The following is a 16370-nucleotide window of genomic DNA, read 5'->3' on the forward strand; positions in this document are numbered from 1 at the left end:
TTCCTCTTTCACTATTCATTTCCCAATAACCCTGGAGATAAATTCACCAATGATTTACATCTGGAAGTCCTTGTGTTCTCTTTGACAAATGGTAGCTTAAAATCCCCTAAAACTCAAGGATAGTACTGCAGAAAGACCTTTCGTGGCTGCTATGCTGTTATTCCATGCTTCTCTAAAAGCTGCTGTCGCCATAATAGGTAAGTTTATTTAGGATGCTGTTAGGTGAAAATACACTTAGCATTTGCATGTTAAAACAGAGGGAAATATAAAACAATCCCACCTTTTATAATTATGAAAACCGTGGCATCGGAAGATGAACTTTTAAGGTTTGGTATTGTAGCCAAGATTAAGTCAGCTTCGTTTGGTCGTTGCGGTTTATGGAACCGCTATGAATCCAGGTATGGGCTTTGCTTACCTTTCAGCTTGGCACTTTGTCTGGCAGTGGGAGCACCGGATTCAAACGATAGTTGTGCTCACAAGAGAATTGTTTCCGGGGATCCCTGGGTGGCGCAGCGGTTTGGCGCCTGCCTTTGGCCCAGGGCGCGATCCTAGAGATCTGCAATCGAATCCCACATCGGAGTCCTGGTGCATGGAGCCTGCTTCTCCCTCTAACTGTGTCTCTGCCTCTCTCTCTCTCTCTCTCTGTGACTATCATAAATAAATTAAAAAAAAAGAGACATAATTATTTCCGCTTGAAAACTCGTTCACTCATTTTGTATTTAGATTTTTGAAGGACAAAATGTGGTCAGCTCAAGAGGCAGTTCCAAGGGGGCAGGACTCAACTAGACCATATATGAATACAAATCCTGTTTGAAGATTTTTCTCTGGCTGGTGCTTCGGGGAGAGAGGTGACTGAAAAAGTGTTTTCACTCCAATCTGAGAAGCTAGCTGTTGACAAGAGTGAGCAATTCAAGTCTTCTTTTTTCAGCAAAGTCTATTCCAACTGTGGTAAGTCTCCTCTACTCCTTTGGGGCGTAGCAGTGCTGTCCAATACAACTTTCTGCTAACGGGACACACTATATAATTTGCCAGTTATGACGCAAAAGAAAACACAGGGCCCTTTGTTTAAAAAATTTGGGGCGCCTGGGTGGCTCAGTCAGTTAAGCGTCTGCCTTCCACTCAGGCCTTGATCCCAGAGGCCTGGAATCAAGCCCCACATTGGGCTCCCTGCTCAGTGGAAAGTCTGCTTCTCTCTTTGTTTTAGCCCCTCCTCCCCACTTGTGCACATGCTCTCTAGAGCTCTCTCAGATAAATAAGATCTTTACAGAATATTAATAACAGCAAGACAGCAACAATAAACTATTGAGCCGAACACAGACCCTTTTAAGCTTTGAGTCCCCTACGAGTTGCACAGGTTACATGCCCATGAAGCTGGTTGGTCTCACCTGTAATGGTGGAACCATTTTGTATGTACTGTTGATTATGGCAGCCATGAACCACAGGTGGCTTTTGTACACTAATGTAATATAGCTAAAGCAAAAGTGGAACTGAATTTTACTTAATTTTAATTAACTTCAGTTTAACTACCTATAGTGGCTTGAGGCTACCACATTTGACAGTGCAGCACCTAAATATTATAAATTATTTTTGGCAAACTAATCTCACTGTTCAGGTTCTGTCTTCTGTAAAATGAATGTAATAATAGTACCTATCTCCCAAGGTCATTTTGAGAATTCAATAAATTAACTTATCTAAAGCTCTTACAACAGTGCCTGGTATATAATAATTAGCTTTTTAGATTTTTTTATAAGATTTATTTATTTATTCATGATAGAAATAGACATAGAGAGAGTGAGAGAAAGAGAGAGAGAGAGAGAGAGAGAGAGAGGCAGAGACACAGGCAGAGGGAGAAGCAGGCTCCATGCCGGGAGCCCGACATGGGACTTCATCCCAGGACTCCAGGATCATACCCTGGGCCAAAGGCAGGTGCTAAACCGCTGAGCCACCCAGGGATCCCCGATAATTAGCTTTTTAAAATAGATTTTTTAGGGATGCCTGAGTGCCTCAGCGGTTGAGTGTCTGTCTGCCTTAGGCTCAAGTTGTGATTCTGGGTCCTGGGATCAAGTCCCACATAGGGCTCCCTGCATGGAGCCTGCTTCTCCTCTGCCTGTGTCTCTGCCTCTCTATGTGTGTCTCTCATGAATAAATAAATAAAATCTTTTAAAAAATTAATTTTAAAGTAATCTCTATACCCAATGTGGGGCTCGAACCCAAGATCAAAAAAATCAAACAAACAAACAAAAAACAACCCCAATATCAAGAGTTGCACACTCTTCTAACTGAGCCAGCCAGGCACCGTGCTAGCTTTCTTTTTTTTTTTTTTTATTACAGCACAATTAATATACAGTGTTATATTTGTTGCAGGTGATATAATGATTCAGCAATACTGTATATTACTCAGTGCCCATCAAGATAAATGTACTCTTAATTCCATTCACTTATTTCACCCATCTCTCCATCTACCTCCCCTCTGGTAACCATCAGTTTGATCTTTACAGTTAAGAGTCTGTTTTCTGGTTTGTCTTTTTTTTTTTCCTTTGTTGATTTGCTTTGTTTCTAAAATTCCAAACATGAGTGAAATCATATGGTATTTGCCTTTCTCTGACAAGCTTATTTTAACTTAGCATTATACTTTCTAGATCCAACCCTATTGTTGCAAATGGCAAGATTTCAATTTTTTTATGGCTGAACAATTTTTTAATACAATCTTCCACTGTATATATACTACATCTTCTTTATCCATTCATCTATCAATGGACTCTTAGGTTGCTTCCATGATTTGGCTATTGGAAATAATGCTGCAATAAACATATGAGTGCATATATCCCTTCAAATTAGTGTTTTCATATTCTTGAATAAATGCCCAGGAGCACGATTACTGGATCATAGGATAGTTATTTTTAATTTTTTGAGGAACAGCCATTCTGGGAAACAGAAGCACCAGTTTACATTCCCATCAACAGTGCAAGATAGTTCCTTTTTCTCCACATCCTGACCAACACTTATTGTTTCTTGTGTTTTTCATTACAGCCATTCGATTGGTATGAAGTGATATCTTATTATAGTTTTGATTTGCGTTTCCCTGCTGATAAGCAATGTTGAGCATCTTTTCATGTGTCTGTTGGTCCTCTGGATGTCTTCTTTGGGTAAATGTCTGTCATACAGTGTTATGCTCATTTTTAAAATTGGATTATTTGGTTCTTGGGTGTTGAATCCTACCAGTTCTTTACATATTTTGGATACTAAACCTTTATCCAATAGGTCATTTGCAAATATCTTCTTCCATTCAGTAGGTTGTCTTTTAGGTTTTTTTTTTTTTTTTTTAAGATTTTATTTATTTATTCATGAGAGACAGAGAGAGAGGCAAAGACACAGGAAGAGGGGGAAGTAGGCTCCATGCAGGGAGCCCGACATGGAACTCGATCCTGGGACCTCAGGATCAGGCCCTGGGCTGAAGGCGGCACTAAACCACTGAGCCACCTGGGCTGCCCTGTCTTTTAGTTTTGTTCATTTTTCCTTTGCTGTGCAGAAGCTTTTTATCTTGATATAGACCCAACAGTTTATTTTTGCTTTTGTTTCTTTTTCTTTTTCTTTTTTTTTTTTTTTTTTTTTTTTTTGCTTTTGTTTCTCTTGCTTCAGGAGACATATCTGGAAAGATGCTGTTACAGCCAATGTCAGAGAAATTACTGCCTGTGCTTTCTGAGAATTTTTATGGTTTCAGGTCTCACATTTTGGCCTTTTATCCATTTTGAGTTTGTTTTGTGTCTGATGTTTAGAGAGTGGTCTAGTTTCTAAAAATTGCTAGGTTTAAGAATATTTTTATTATCAATATAACCCCCCTTTTTTTTTTCAAGTGTTTGTTCACCTCAAGTAAATCCAGCAAGCATAGTAATCCTATAACCCTTGTCAAAAACTGGTTTGGCCAGGGCGTAAACTGAGGTCTGCTGGGGACTTGGGGAAAGGTTTTGAAGATCTTTGTATTTCAAATAATTTGAACAATATGGAATTGGATAAAGCAAGGAGTAAAAGTGCCTGGAAAGTAACACCACCTCACCTCCTCAAGACACACAATTAATATTTTACCTTCTTGTGTATGTAAGATTGCCAGGTAAAATATAGGCTGACCCGATAAATTTGAATTTCAGATAAACAATGAGTAATCTTTTAGTCTTGAATATCGCATGGGACACACACTAAAAATTATTCATCAATGATCTGAAATTCAATTTTAATCCCGAGTCTGTATTTTTCTTTTTTGGCCGGTCTAGATATATGGCTTTCTAAACCAATGATATTGTCATTTCTCTGAATTCAGCTAGACTGGGCTAATTCATAAGCCACATAAAATCTGAAAGGGAAATTATCATTCCATTCTCCCTTATGTAGTATTGAGCAAAGAACATGGAGCTGGATTTCTAGTGTAAGGCGTTTTATCTCTCTGGACTTCAGGCAGTTTGTTTCTAAAATGGATGTTAGGGGCCCCTGGGTGGCTCAGCAGTTGAGCATCTGCCTTTGGCTCAGGTCCTGATTCTGGCGACCCGGGATCAAGTCCCACGTTGGGCTCCCTGTATGGAGCCTGCTTCTCCCTCTGCCTGTGTCTCTGCCTCTCTCTCCTTCTCTGTGTCTCTCATGAATAAATAAGATAAATAAAATATTTTTAAAAAATAAAATAAAATGGATGTTAGATCAAATTGCCCCAGAGGATTAATATAGGGTAGTAGTTAGCAGCACAGGCAGGAGAATCAGACTCTCTGATTATTAACTACCAGGGGCTTTGGTTTCTTCATCTCTAAGAAAGAGTCATTATAATCCATACATCACAGGCTGCTGTGAAAGTTAAATGAGTTAGCATACTTAAAGTTCTTAGAACAGAGCCTGGAACATCATAAATGCCCCCATAAATGTTAGTTTGCAATATTCCCAGTCTGGCTTCCATTGTTTCTACAATGCTGAACAAACTTCCTAAGACCAGAGACATAAGATGTCAAATCTAGGTAGAGAAAATGCTACCAAGAGGAACACTGAGTGTGAAGCCCAACTAAACTCTTAAGTTACTATTTGCCTGGAAATAAATTTAATTGAGAGTATTATAAAAATTACATTAGGGGACCCCTAAAAAATTATACAATTTTTTTGTATAAAAATTACATTAGGTGGCTCAGTGGTTTAGCGCCTGCCTTTGGCCCAAGGCATAATCCTAGAGACCCAGAATCGAGTTCCACGTTGGGCTCCCAGCATGGAGCCTGCTTCTTCTCCCTCTGCCTGTGTCTCTGCCTCTCTCTCTCTCTCTCTCTCTCTCTTTCAAGAATAAATAAATAAATAAATCTTTAAAAAAATTACTTTAGAAATGTTTAAGACTGGAGAGTCTAAAGTATTGCTACTGAGGGTTGAACTAGCTAGACATTACTGGAAGGCAGCTTTGCCATTGATCTCAACATGAGGATTTTCATCAGAATGTGTTTTCTACCCAGAAAGTGAGCATAATTTATGATCCAGGTTATTACACAGAAGGAGGATTAATCTTCAGTTATGGAAGGAACTACGCAAATAAGTATATATAAGGAATGAACAGTGTTTGTATGGTCTATTTTTCTAGGTAGGAGAGAGAGCTATAAGCCATTGGTTTAACCCTGGAAAAGAACCCAGATGTCAGGATTGAGAAATTATTATGTAATCAGTAATTTGGAGAGGCTGCAGCCTTTTGTTTGGTTTTCAAAAGCTCAGATTCAAAGGCTAAAAATTCAGCCTTTATTTTCCTTTTATGGTAGCTGGTTCATTTTCTGTAGAGGTTCAATTTGTTGCCAGAGAGAATCGTCGCTAATTTGAATAATTACATACTTAACTGTAGGGTAGAACTGAAATTGGGGTTGATTGAGAGGGTTAGAAACAGAGCAAACTCCTTCCTGCCATAAGAATTAGAGATTCTACATAGCAAAACATGGCCGTACAAGCAAGCATTCTCAATGAATTAAATTTGTTTTGTAGGAAATAGGCAAGAAACAAACAAACAAAAAAACAAACACAACCAATTCAACTTCACTCATAATAGGAGGGCAACAAATTAAAACTACACCAAGGTATCACTTTTTATATCTATCAGATAGAATTCTACAAGTCTGACAACACAGCTGTTACAAGGCTATGGGGGAAACAAGTCCTTTTATACATGCTGATGGGAGTGTAAACTAGCGCAACACCTGGAGAAAAACTCAGCAAAAATCTGTGAAAATTACAAATTAAAATGCATCTGACCATTGATCCACCAATTCCACTTCTGGGACTTTTTTTTTTTTAAGATTTTTAAAATTTATTTATTCATGAGCAATACCGAGAGAGAGAGAGAGAGAGAGAGAGGCAGAGACACAGGCAGAGGGAGAAGCAGGCTCCATGCAGGGAGCCCGACGTGGGACTCGATCCCGGGTCTCCAGGATCACTTCCTGGGCTGAAGCCAGGCGCTAAACCGCTGAGCCACCCAGGGATCCCTACTTCTGGGATTTTATCTTATGAAAATACCCACACTCAGGGTGCCAAGTGGCTCAGTTGGTTAACCATCGACTCTTGCTTTTGGCTCAGGTCATGATCTCAGGGTTGTGAGTTCCACCCTGGATGTGGAGCCTGCTCAGGATTCTCTCTCTCCTCCTTCTGCCCCATTCCCTGTGTCCCCTCAATCAAAAAAAAAAAAAAAAGGACCCATACTCATATGAAATTATTTATGTACAAAGTTATTTTTTTAATTAAAATGCAATTCACATGCTATAAAAATCAACATTTTAAAAAGTGTATAATTTGGTGATTTTTTTGGTATATATTCACAAGTTTATGCCACCATCACCATTATGTATTTCTAGGACAATGTCATCACTCCTAAAATAACTCTGTGCCCATTAGCAGCCACTAATCTATTTTCTGTCTCTATGGACTTGAAAGCAGTTCTTTGACACTAATCCCTGTGGTCTCTTGACTATGTCAGGCTGTCTATTTACCAACAGGAGCATTTCCCAAAATATCATCGTTATATTTCAAACTTGATTGGTCCACACCTAAGTCGGCTTACTAGGGCCAATTTTCATAATGTTTTTACCTAACCTAACTTTTTTTGTACCACTAAGCTGGATAATAGTAGCTATCTGGTATTTATATATATCAACATCAAACAATAGTATATTTCCAACATATATTAGAGCTTACTATTTTTATTTTTAAAATTTCTTTAATTTTTTTATTTTTAAAAGATTTTTATTTATTTATTTATGAGAGACACACACAGAGAGAGAGGCAGAGACACAGCAGAGGGAGAAGCAGGCTCCATGCAGGGAACCTGATGTGGGACTCGATCCTGGAATGCCGGGACCACGCCCTGAGCCAAAGGCGAATGCTCAACCACTGAGCCACCCAAGCATCCCAAAACTTGCCATTTTTAAATATCTAGAAGAGGCGTCCTCTCAATCTGAGCCCACAACTGCAGAAAGATGCTCATGAAAGAGTGAGGTTGGGGAAACTGTCTATGAAACCAAATTAACCCTTATGACTAATAGGGAACAAGTTTTGTAGAAATATTCTTCATTATATAATTATGTATTTGTTCATGTTTGCAATTTTTTATATTAAAAAACTAAAAAAGATCATTATAAATGTCTGGCAACTTATTTGAAATTCACCATACAGAAAGTGGTAGTTATGGAATTCTTTATAGACAAATTGGAATTTTAGTGAAATTTTAAAGGAAGGAGATTAGAGAAGCCACACAAGAGAGTGTTGGGGGTTGGGAGGTAGCTGGCTGACTCAGTTGATGAAACATACAACTCTTGATCTTGGGATCATCAGTTCAGGCCCCACATTGCATGTAAAACTTAATTAAAAAGAGAGAGAGAGTGTGTCAGGCAAGAGGAATCAAATTTAATTTCATAAGATACTGAGTATGATGTACTATGTCTAAGAGTTAGGAGTAAATTCACCTAGCTTCAAGGAGATGGAAGTTTTTTTTTTTTTAAGATTTTATTTATTTATTCATAAGAGACACACAGAGAGAGGCAGAGACACAGGCAGAGGGAGAAGCAGGCTCCCTGTGGGGAGCTTGATGTGGGACTCGATCCCAGGACCGGGGGATCATGCCCTGAGCCAAAAGCAGAACTCAACTGCTGAGCCACCCAGGTGCCCCTGGAAGTTTACTTCTTGATCATGTAAAAGAAGTCTGAGACTGGGCAGACCAGAACTGGCTGATATCTCCATGATGTACTTAGAGAACATTAGGATATGCTCTTCCAAATCCATCTTTGACATGCATCCTCGAGATCATCTGATAGGTCAAGATAGCTGCTAAAGCTCCAGGCATTATACCTATATTTCATGAAGCAAGAGTGGAGTAGGGAGGAAGAAATTCTATGAAGTATTCTATTTGCATATTACCTATTGTATATTTTATATGCTTTCTAGTCACATGCTCATCCTTAGCTGCAAAGGAAGCTCAAAAGCAGCTGAACAACATGTTCAGCTAAAATTCAGGTTTCTTTTGCAAAAAGGAAGAGAAAGAGAATAGATATTTGGTAGGCAAAACAGCCCTTGTCACATCATGCTTTGTAGAGAGTGTATCATAATAGGTAAGAGTGCTGCATGGTGTAACAGAAACCAGACTTTGAATCCAGGACCTGCAACTCAATTAGTTATGTGACCTTGAAAAAGTAGTAACTAAAACTCCCTAAGCATCGAATTTCTTGTCTGTAAATAAAATGCAGTTTGTTAATAAAAGAAGGCCATGTGTATAAATTACCTGGCACGAAAGAGGTACTCAATAAATCACTGTTATTTTACCTGTGATTTGTGATTTGTTAGAAATTTAGTGATTTTAAAAAAGACTTTCCCTGTCCCTAAGAAGTTAGCAAGACTGTCGTAATGGAGAAAGAAAAATATACCACGGATAAAAGCTGATAAGATTATAAGTTGTTTTTTTCCCTCCAGTTTCATTAATATACAAATAATACAATGGTCAGCTATATTATCTTCAAATACGAAATAAAATAGAACTTTATTGCAGTATTTACTGTCTCTGCAACACCTTTAATACATAGTCTACAGAATTTAACAGGTATTAAATCAAACTCCATTCCCTCTCAATCCACTTGCCCAAATAAAGTAGAAATAGACATATTCCCCATGGAGTTAAGAGTGAGATTTCCAAGATTTGGTCTTTTGAGAAACCATAAAACAAATCCTGAGAGACCACAACATTCTAGATTAAAATAAATGTGGAAAGGGAGGTATTTCTAATTTATTTATTTTTTTGATGGAAGTGAGGGCAAATAGTGGAGTTGCCAATAATGTGAATTCAACTTTTTCTATTAGGAAGTTTAAAAGGAAGGAGAAACTGAGATGTGTGAGAAATTCAGGTTGTAATGAGTTTCACTCTTGTCTCAACTCAATGAGCTTACTAGTCAAACTACTGCTTTTTCCAACATATTTTCAACTCTACTGCTCTCCTTTATAGATTTGCTTCATGTGAATTTATTTCTGAAAATGAAAGAGGACAGAATAAAAAGTGAATGTGAAAGCAATGACAAAACTTTTGTGTTTTCATTGGATTTAACTCATCATAAGCCAGATTTAATTTTCTCTTTTGGGATTGTGATGACTATCATAGTTATTTTTATTAAGGTGAGAATTAATCTTAGATTCTCCAAAACAGAGTAGACTCCAACATTACATAGTCTGTTTTTCCAATGCTTGAAATCATCTCTGTGTGATTCCTCCCTGTCCTCTTCCCATCCCCCATTCCCCAACCCATGACCACATACTTCAAATGCCATGGCACTTACTCTCTGTCAAGACAAACCATTCCATGCTCTGACACTAGAACACTCTGCATTTGTCTGCTCACTTCCACTCTCAAATTCCCAATCGCTTGTCCTGATTCTCCCTACTATATCTCTGCAGAGAAAGCTTAATCCTTCTCCTACCTGAAAGTCTTTAAAATATTTAAAGACATGCAGTTACTATGTATCCAATGTCTTATTTCCTCCAAGCTAAACATATGGACCTAGTTCCTTTAACTGTTCCCCTAAGCTCTTCTTTTGGACCCTTTGCTTTGCCAATGGCTCTTCCAAGGGAACTCTTATTTGTCCATGTACATAGATTTGTTAGAGCCCTCTGCTCCATGTATACCTACTTCTTATCACACATAAAATGGGTCCCAAGCTTAGGGATTTGAGGTAGATCTGGAGATGTGCCACCCAGATATCCCTTCAAGGAACGATTTGTTGCCCCAGTAGCTGGCAGTATGGTCTGCAAACAGTCTTGAGCAGTCAACTCTTTGAGAGATTGCCTCAGAGGTAGGAAGCTACCATGCCTAAGTTCATGTCCTTCCTCAGGAGACTGACATCCAATGACTGATCAAGGTAAGGGTATATAGGTACTAGGCCACTTCAGCTCAAAGTAGAACAACTTTTACAGGCCATTTTTCTTCCAAAACTCGTGGTATTAGCAGTGTTTGTCATTGGTCCTACAATGTAACATGACTTCTCCCTCTGCCTAATAATGCTTCCATCCTTTTCCTTCCATAGTGGCTGATCACAAAGGCACTTCCTAATAAATGTTCTGAACATGAAACTCCATTTCTGCTAAAAAGAAAAAGAAAAAATAAAAAACTCAACCTGCAAAAGGACCCCCAAGTGCTTCTTCCTCACTTAGAATAAAGCATGTAATCTTAATCTTGGTCTTGATATTATACAGCAGTGGCGGAGAGTTGGGGAGTGATCATATCCTAGATGTGCTTTATAAGTAAAACCTATAAGATTTGCTAATGGATTGTATATGAAACAAAAAAGAGGAGACAAAAATGAGTTTTTTGGCTTGAGCAAAGAATATTGCCATTTATTGACATAAGAAGGCTATAGGAAAAGTAGGTTGAGGTGATTGGTAAAAAAAGATTTTATTTTGTACACTTTTGAGATGCCTATTAGAAATTTAAATGGAGATGTCAAGTAGGCAGTTAGATATCCAAAGGTGGATTTTGGAAGAAAGGTCAGAGCTAGAGATATAAATTTGAAAATTGTCAGTACATAGATGTCATTTAAAACCATGAGACAGAATGAGACTATTTAGTGATGGACTGCAAAAATAAGAGGGCTGATCCCTGAGACACTTAAGCATTCATATGTTGGGGGTATGGGAGGAAGTAGCAAGGGTGCCTCAGTGGCTAAGCTGGTTAAGCAACCAGTTCTTGATCTCAGCTCAGGTCTTGATCTCATAGTCGTGAGTTTAAGCTTCAAGTTGGGCTCTGCACTGAGCACAGAGCCCGTTTAAAAAAAAAAAAAAAAGAGGGAAAGAGAGAGAGAGAGGGAGAGAGTGAGCGAGGAAGGAGCAAAGGAGACTAAGTAGGTAAGTATGTTGGGTGAAAAACCAAGAGAGGATAGTGGGCTGAACGTTATGTGAAGAAAGTGTCAAAGAGAAGAGAATGATAAGCTCTCAAAGTTAATCAGAAGGCTTATAGGTGTGACAAAAGGTGGTGTTGTCCTCTCAAAGGAAAAAGGACAAAGGGGAAAGGGTCACAAGGGTCACACAGTCCCTGAAATGTTCTTGGGACCAGTCAATCAGGCAATGCCAAGATCCTGGGTAAACAAAGTGATTTAATTTTTTTTTTTTTTTTTTTTTTTTTAGATTTTGTGTATTTACTCATGAGAGACATAGAGAGAGGCAGAAAGAGGCACAGGGAGGAGAAGCAAGCTCCGTGCAAGAAGCCCGATGCAGGGCTCGATCCTGGGACTCTGGGATCACACCCTGAGCCAAAGGCAGACACTCAACCACCGAGCCACCCAGGTGTCCCAAACAAAGTGATTTCAAAAAGAGGTGGCAGGCTCTGGAGCCTGCAGAGGGAGGCACAATCAGAGGAAGACCAGAGTGAGGCTGTTCTTGCCCAAATCTAAGAGAAAGAACCACATCTTGTAAGGATTAAGTGGGTTGATGCATGTAAAGAACTTAGAATAGTAACTGTTGTATAGCTGAAAATCAACACATTTTAAATTGAATTTTAACACATTTTAAAATGAATATAGATTTATTATTTTCTCTGCTCTTTTACATGCTCAATTGAATAAGATTGAAATTTAAGATTTTGACTAGAAAAGAGTTATGCTATGTTTAAAAATCACTGTTGCAGTGTTTATGTGTGTGTGTGTGTGTGTGAATCTGATGATCAACATTTTTTTTTTTTATGATCAACATTTTGATTCATTGATGGCTCTTCTAAGGAATCATAGAATTTTTGATGGCCATTGACCCAAACTGCCTAATAGGTTTACTGGAGCCTCACCAAATTAATTAGCCTGTGGATTGGGAATTAGGAACTACTGTTAATCATCCCAAGAGCAAATAAAGAAGAGGGAAATGCAACAAAGGCATCGTAGTTACACAATAAGAAGATAGACTTTAGTCTCTCTGTATATCCCTATCCTCAGCCTTGCCAAGAGAGCATTTTGAACTCCTTTGGTACAAAATACTGCTTGTCAGTCACACTTGTCTAATGTCTTAGCAACACAAAAGGAACCTAAGGAAAGCCAAATGTTACAATTTGATTGTTCATGATTTGATTGGTACCATGATTTAGTAAATTACTTTTTTTTTTAGGGTTCTTTTTTTGGTTTGTTTAAAGCCAAGGACTAAATGTAGCAATAAAAATTTAAATTACCTTGGCTCCTGCCCGAAATGCTCAATATTCCAATCTCCATGCTTCACTGTAGTGCCAGGGAGAAGAGCAGAAATAGTTCACAATGATTCTGCATTACTGATTCACTCTACTCATTAGACTATATTGAAATGTTATGATTTGCTGGGCTCAGAGAGTAATTCCATTTTTGCCTCCAGTCATTTCAAGTAATTTTTTTGCTACTGCATAACAAAATACAAAATTATTTGGAGTAAGACTTTCTAATTGGAAATAATAATTTTTAGATAGGAAATTAAGCCCTTTACTGAACAATGTTAAATTATCATCAAAATTACATTTTTATGAATAATTAACCAATACTACTTCAGCTACTTAGCTATAGGATTGTTGAACTCTAGTGATTGTTAGGTTTAATTGTATTTTCTTGAGTTCAAGAGGAAAAATAAAATTAGGTCATATGTTTTTCACTGTAAAATATTATCTTGTTAGGCAAAAAAAAATTACTGAATAAAAATATTCCAGATAAGTATGCTTTTGGTAATCATATGCCAAAATGTTATACTTATGTTAGTCTTTGCTACTTCAATTTTTGTAGAATTCCTTTACTTTAATTGTGACAAAGCAGAGGTTTTCTCCAAAACAGTCCCAATATAGCTTCCATGTTGTATAATCCATCAATTTTTCTATATTTATTTATTTATTTTTTTAAGTTCTTATTTGTCTATTTAAGTAATCTCTACACCAATATAGGGCTCAAACTCACAACCCCGAGATGAAGAGTCACATGCTTTTTTGACTGAGCCAGCGAGGTGCCCCTACATCTATTTTTAATTGAACTCGTGATCAGCGTAACAGACACCAGGTTTTGGTTGAATTATTTATTTGTTCTCTCTGCTAAAAGAGGGTAAGAACAATAGGCTATTCTTACTGACTTGCCTAGGGCTTCAAAGATATGAAGATAGGACACACCCATATCTACTTTAGTGTAATAAAAATGTTACAATTCATCATGAATATGGTAAAAACAAACACAACCTAATTAAATAAGTCATTATCACCATTTCTGGACTCTTTGGCAATGTCTTAAGATGGTTCTTACCATACTTAAAGTGATTAAAGTTGTTTGTTTTCTCTTAGGAATTTTGCCCAATTTTCCACATATCAGAAAAATTAAATATGTTAAATTGCTATTACTATTATTTGTGTCTTTGCTGTCAAGGCACCATCAAAATTATTCCTTTACTAAGTTTGTGTTCTTTGTTGTGTTATATCTCCAACTTTTTCAAACAGCTGAACTTTATGAAAGTAGGGTACTCAGTGGGAAATGAGACTTGGTATTCTGGGATTCTCAGAGTAGAACAGGGATTGATGAGTGATGAGAGGAAGGGGAAAGGACATAAATTAAATAAAAGAAAATGATCTGGCATTAAAGCTTCAAAGTCAGAATCTTAATGGTGGCAGCTAGAATTATCACTGACATCAGCCTAGTATTATCATTTATCTTTGCTCTACTGCCTTGTGGTCCAAAATGTGGACATTCCAGTCTGATAGTTGTGCTGTTGGGAGACATTTAGAAAGAGAATTAAGAACTATTATTTATTGAGCACCTATAGATGCCAGCTACAGTAGAGATACTTTCACATCCCATCTCATTTAGTCACCAGTATAATTTTCTAAAGTTCATCTGATTATCTTCATTTTACTGTTGGAGATATTGAAGGTAAGAATAGTTAAATAACTCACCCAGAATCCCAACTAATTATACATTAAACAGAGCTAATTGCTGTAGCAGGAACATGAGTGGGGGAGAAATAAAGTAGTAGAAGACAGGTCAACATGGTTTGGTCCTGTTTCTTTATTTATTTATATTTTATTTATTTATTCATGAGAGATACAGAAAGAGAAGCAGAGACATAGGCAGAAAGAGAAGCAGGCTCCATGCAGGGAGCCCGATGTGGGACTCAATCTCCAAACCCCAGGATCATGCACGGAGCCAAACGCAGATACTCAACCACTGAGCCACTCAGGTGCCCCAAGGTCTTGTCTATTTAAATGTTGATACTAGAGTCTCATCTCAGGACACTATGTCCCTAAGATAGAGAAGATTTGGGATGAAACAGTTTTCAGAGGTTAATGTCTTGTATTCAATATTCACAGACTCTTGCTTTAGACCTCTTGTGTTAGGGCAGGCATTTGTTCATCTTTATTTTTCCCATGCCACCTTCCACAGTACTTTGTACATTGTGATTATTCAATAAATATTTGTTACATTTAATTTAAAATCTTCTTATGTGAGCAGCAAGAAACAGTTTTTTTTTTTTTTTAATATTTTATTTATTTATTCACAAGGGACACACAGAGAGAGGCAGAGACACAGGCAGAGGGAGAAGCAGGCTCCATGCAGGAAGCCCAATGTGGGACTTGATCCTGGGACTCCGGGATCACTCCCTGAGCCAAAGGCAGATGCTCAACCACTGAGCCACTCAGGTGTCCCAAGAAATAGTAATTTTTAATAGTGGTATAATTATAATAGTGTCCACCCTGGGCTATTTATGCTTGTCATAGTAATTGAGGACCTCAATTAGAGAGTTAAAAATTGAATAAACAAAAAATACTTGATAGTCTTGACCTGTATAACAAAATACACTTGCTGAAGGAAGGGAAAAAGAGAGAGAGAAGGAATTATAATAATTAAGATCAATAATTTATAATAGTTTAATATTTGAAATTATAATTAGGAGAGAAATGTAAATATGAGCAATTAGTACCTTGTGTTTTCTGTAAAAACAACTACCTCTGCTGCCTACAAATGGAATTATCATTTATATCAGACAAGAGCTTCTCTTACTAATTGGGTCAGATTATATTTTTAGTACCATTTTATTCTAATGAATGCAGGCCCTTTCTATTAACCTTAACAGTCAAGAAACATGGAACAACGGAAGAATATATCATTTGGGACTTCAAACTAACTGTATATGCTAATGTGACAGGAATGACTGCTTGAGGACAATTTTATCATATCGATTGCAATTATAAAGGGAAAATAAAATCTTCTCAAGTGTTCTTCACTCTCTCTGAGTTAATTAAATTTTATAACCTTTTCTAAACTCTTCAAACAATAGAATCTTATGCAGGTAATATGAAATAATTATGAAGAACTTCATTATCTTCCAAAATTCCACTGGGCTGATAGATTTAGCAATTTCCTTTATTTTTATTGCAAGAAATTATCATCAACATCATCACTGATGCAAACATGATCACCAATAGCATTTACTGATTGTCTAGGGCACTGTGCTACGTAGAGACATCAAGAAGTGTAAGATACAATCCTTGCCCTTGAGAAATTTATAATCTATTTTTTTAAAAGATTTTATTTATTCATGAGAGACACAGAGAGAGAGAGAGAGAGAGAGAGAGGCAGAGACACAGGCAGAGGGAGAAGCAGGCTCCATGCAGGGAGGCGGACGTGGGACTCAATCCTGGGTCTCCAGGATCAGGCCCTGGGCTGAAGGCGGTGCCAAACCGCTGAGCCACCCGGGCTGCCCAAGAAATTTATAATCTAAATGAAGACATTTAGTTTTGTTAAAGATGGTCTAAAATAATTTATTTAATCCTGTGATTTATTAGAATCATTCAATGGGGACACATATGAGAGTAACATTGGACTCAGTTATGTTAAAATAAATTCTACCTTCTACCTTTACTAAGA

The 16370-nt window shown here is 37.6% G+C and overlaps 1 long non-coding RNA gene across 2 annotated transcripts in view; it reads left to right on the plus strand.

The window, feature by feature from the left end:
- The window catches only part of LOC144294982 (uncharacterized), a 43494-nt gene extending 32794 nt beyond the window's left edge, over window positions 1-10700 (plus strand). For both annotated transcript variants that reach the window (XR_013362326.1, XR_013362331.1), the window contains exons 6-7: window positions 724-948; window positions 10554-10700. This is a non-coding gene — a long non-coding RNA (uncharacterized LOC144294982). The remainder of the gene's footprint in view (window positions 1-723; window positions 949-10553) is intronic.
- Window positions 10701-16370: the final 5670 nt, after the last annotated feature.

This window comes from Canis aureus, chromosome 2 (assembly GCF_053574225.1).
Source record: "Canis aureus isolate CA01 chromosome 2, VMU_Caureus_v.1.0, whole genome shotgun sequence".
Lineage (NCBI taxonomy): Eukaryota > Metazoa > Chordata > Mammalia > Carnivora > Canidae > Canis > Canis aureus.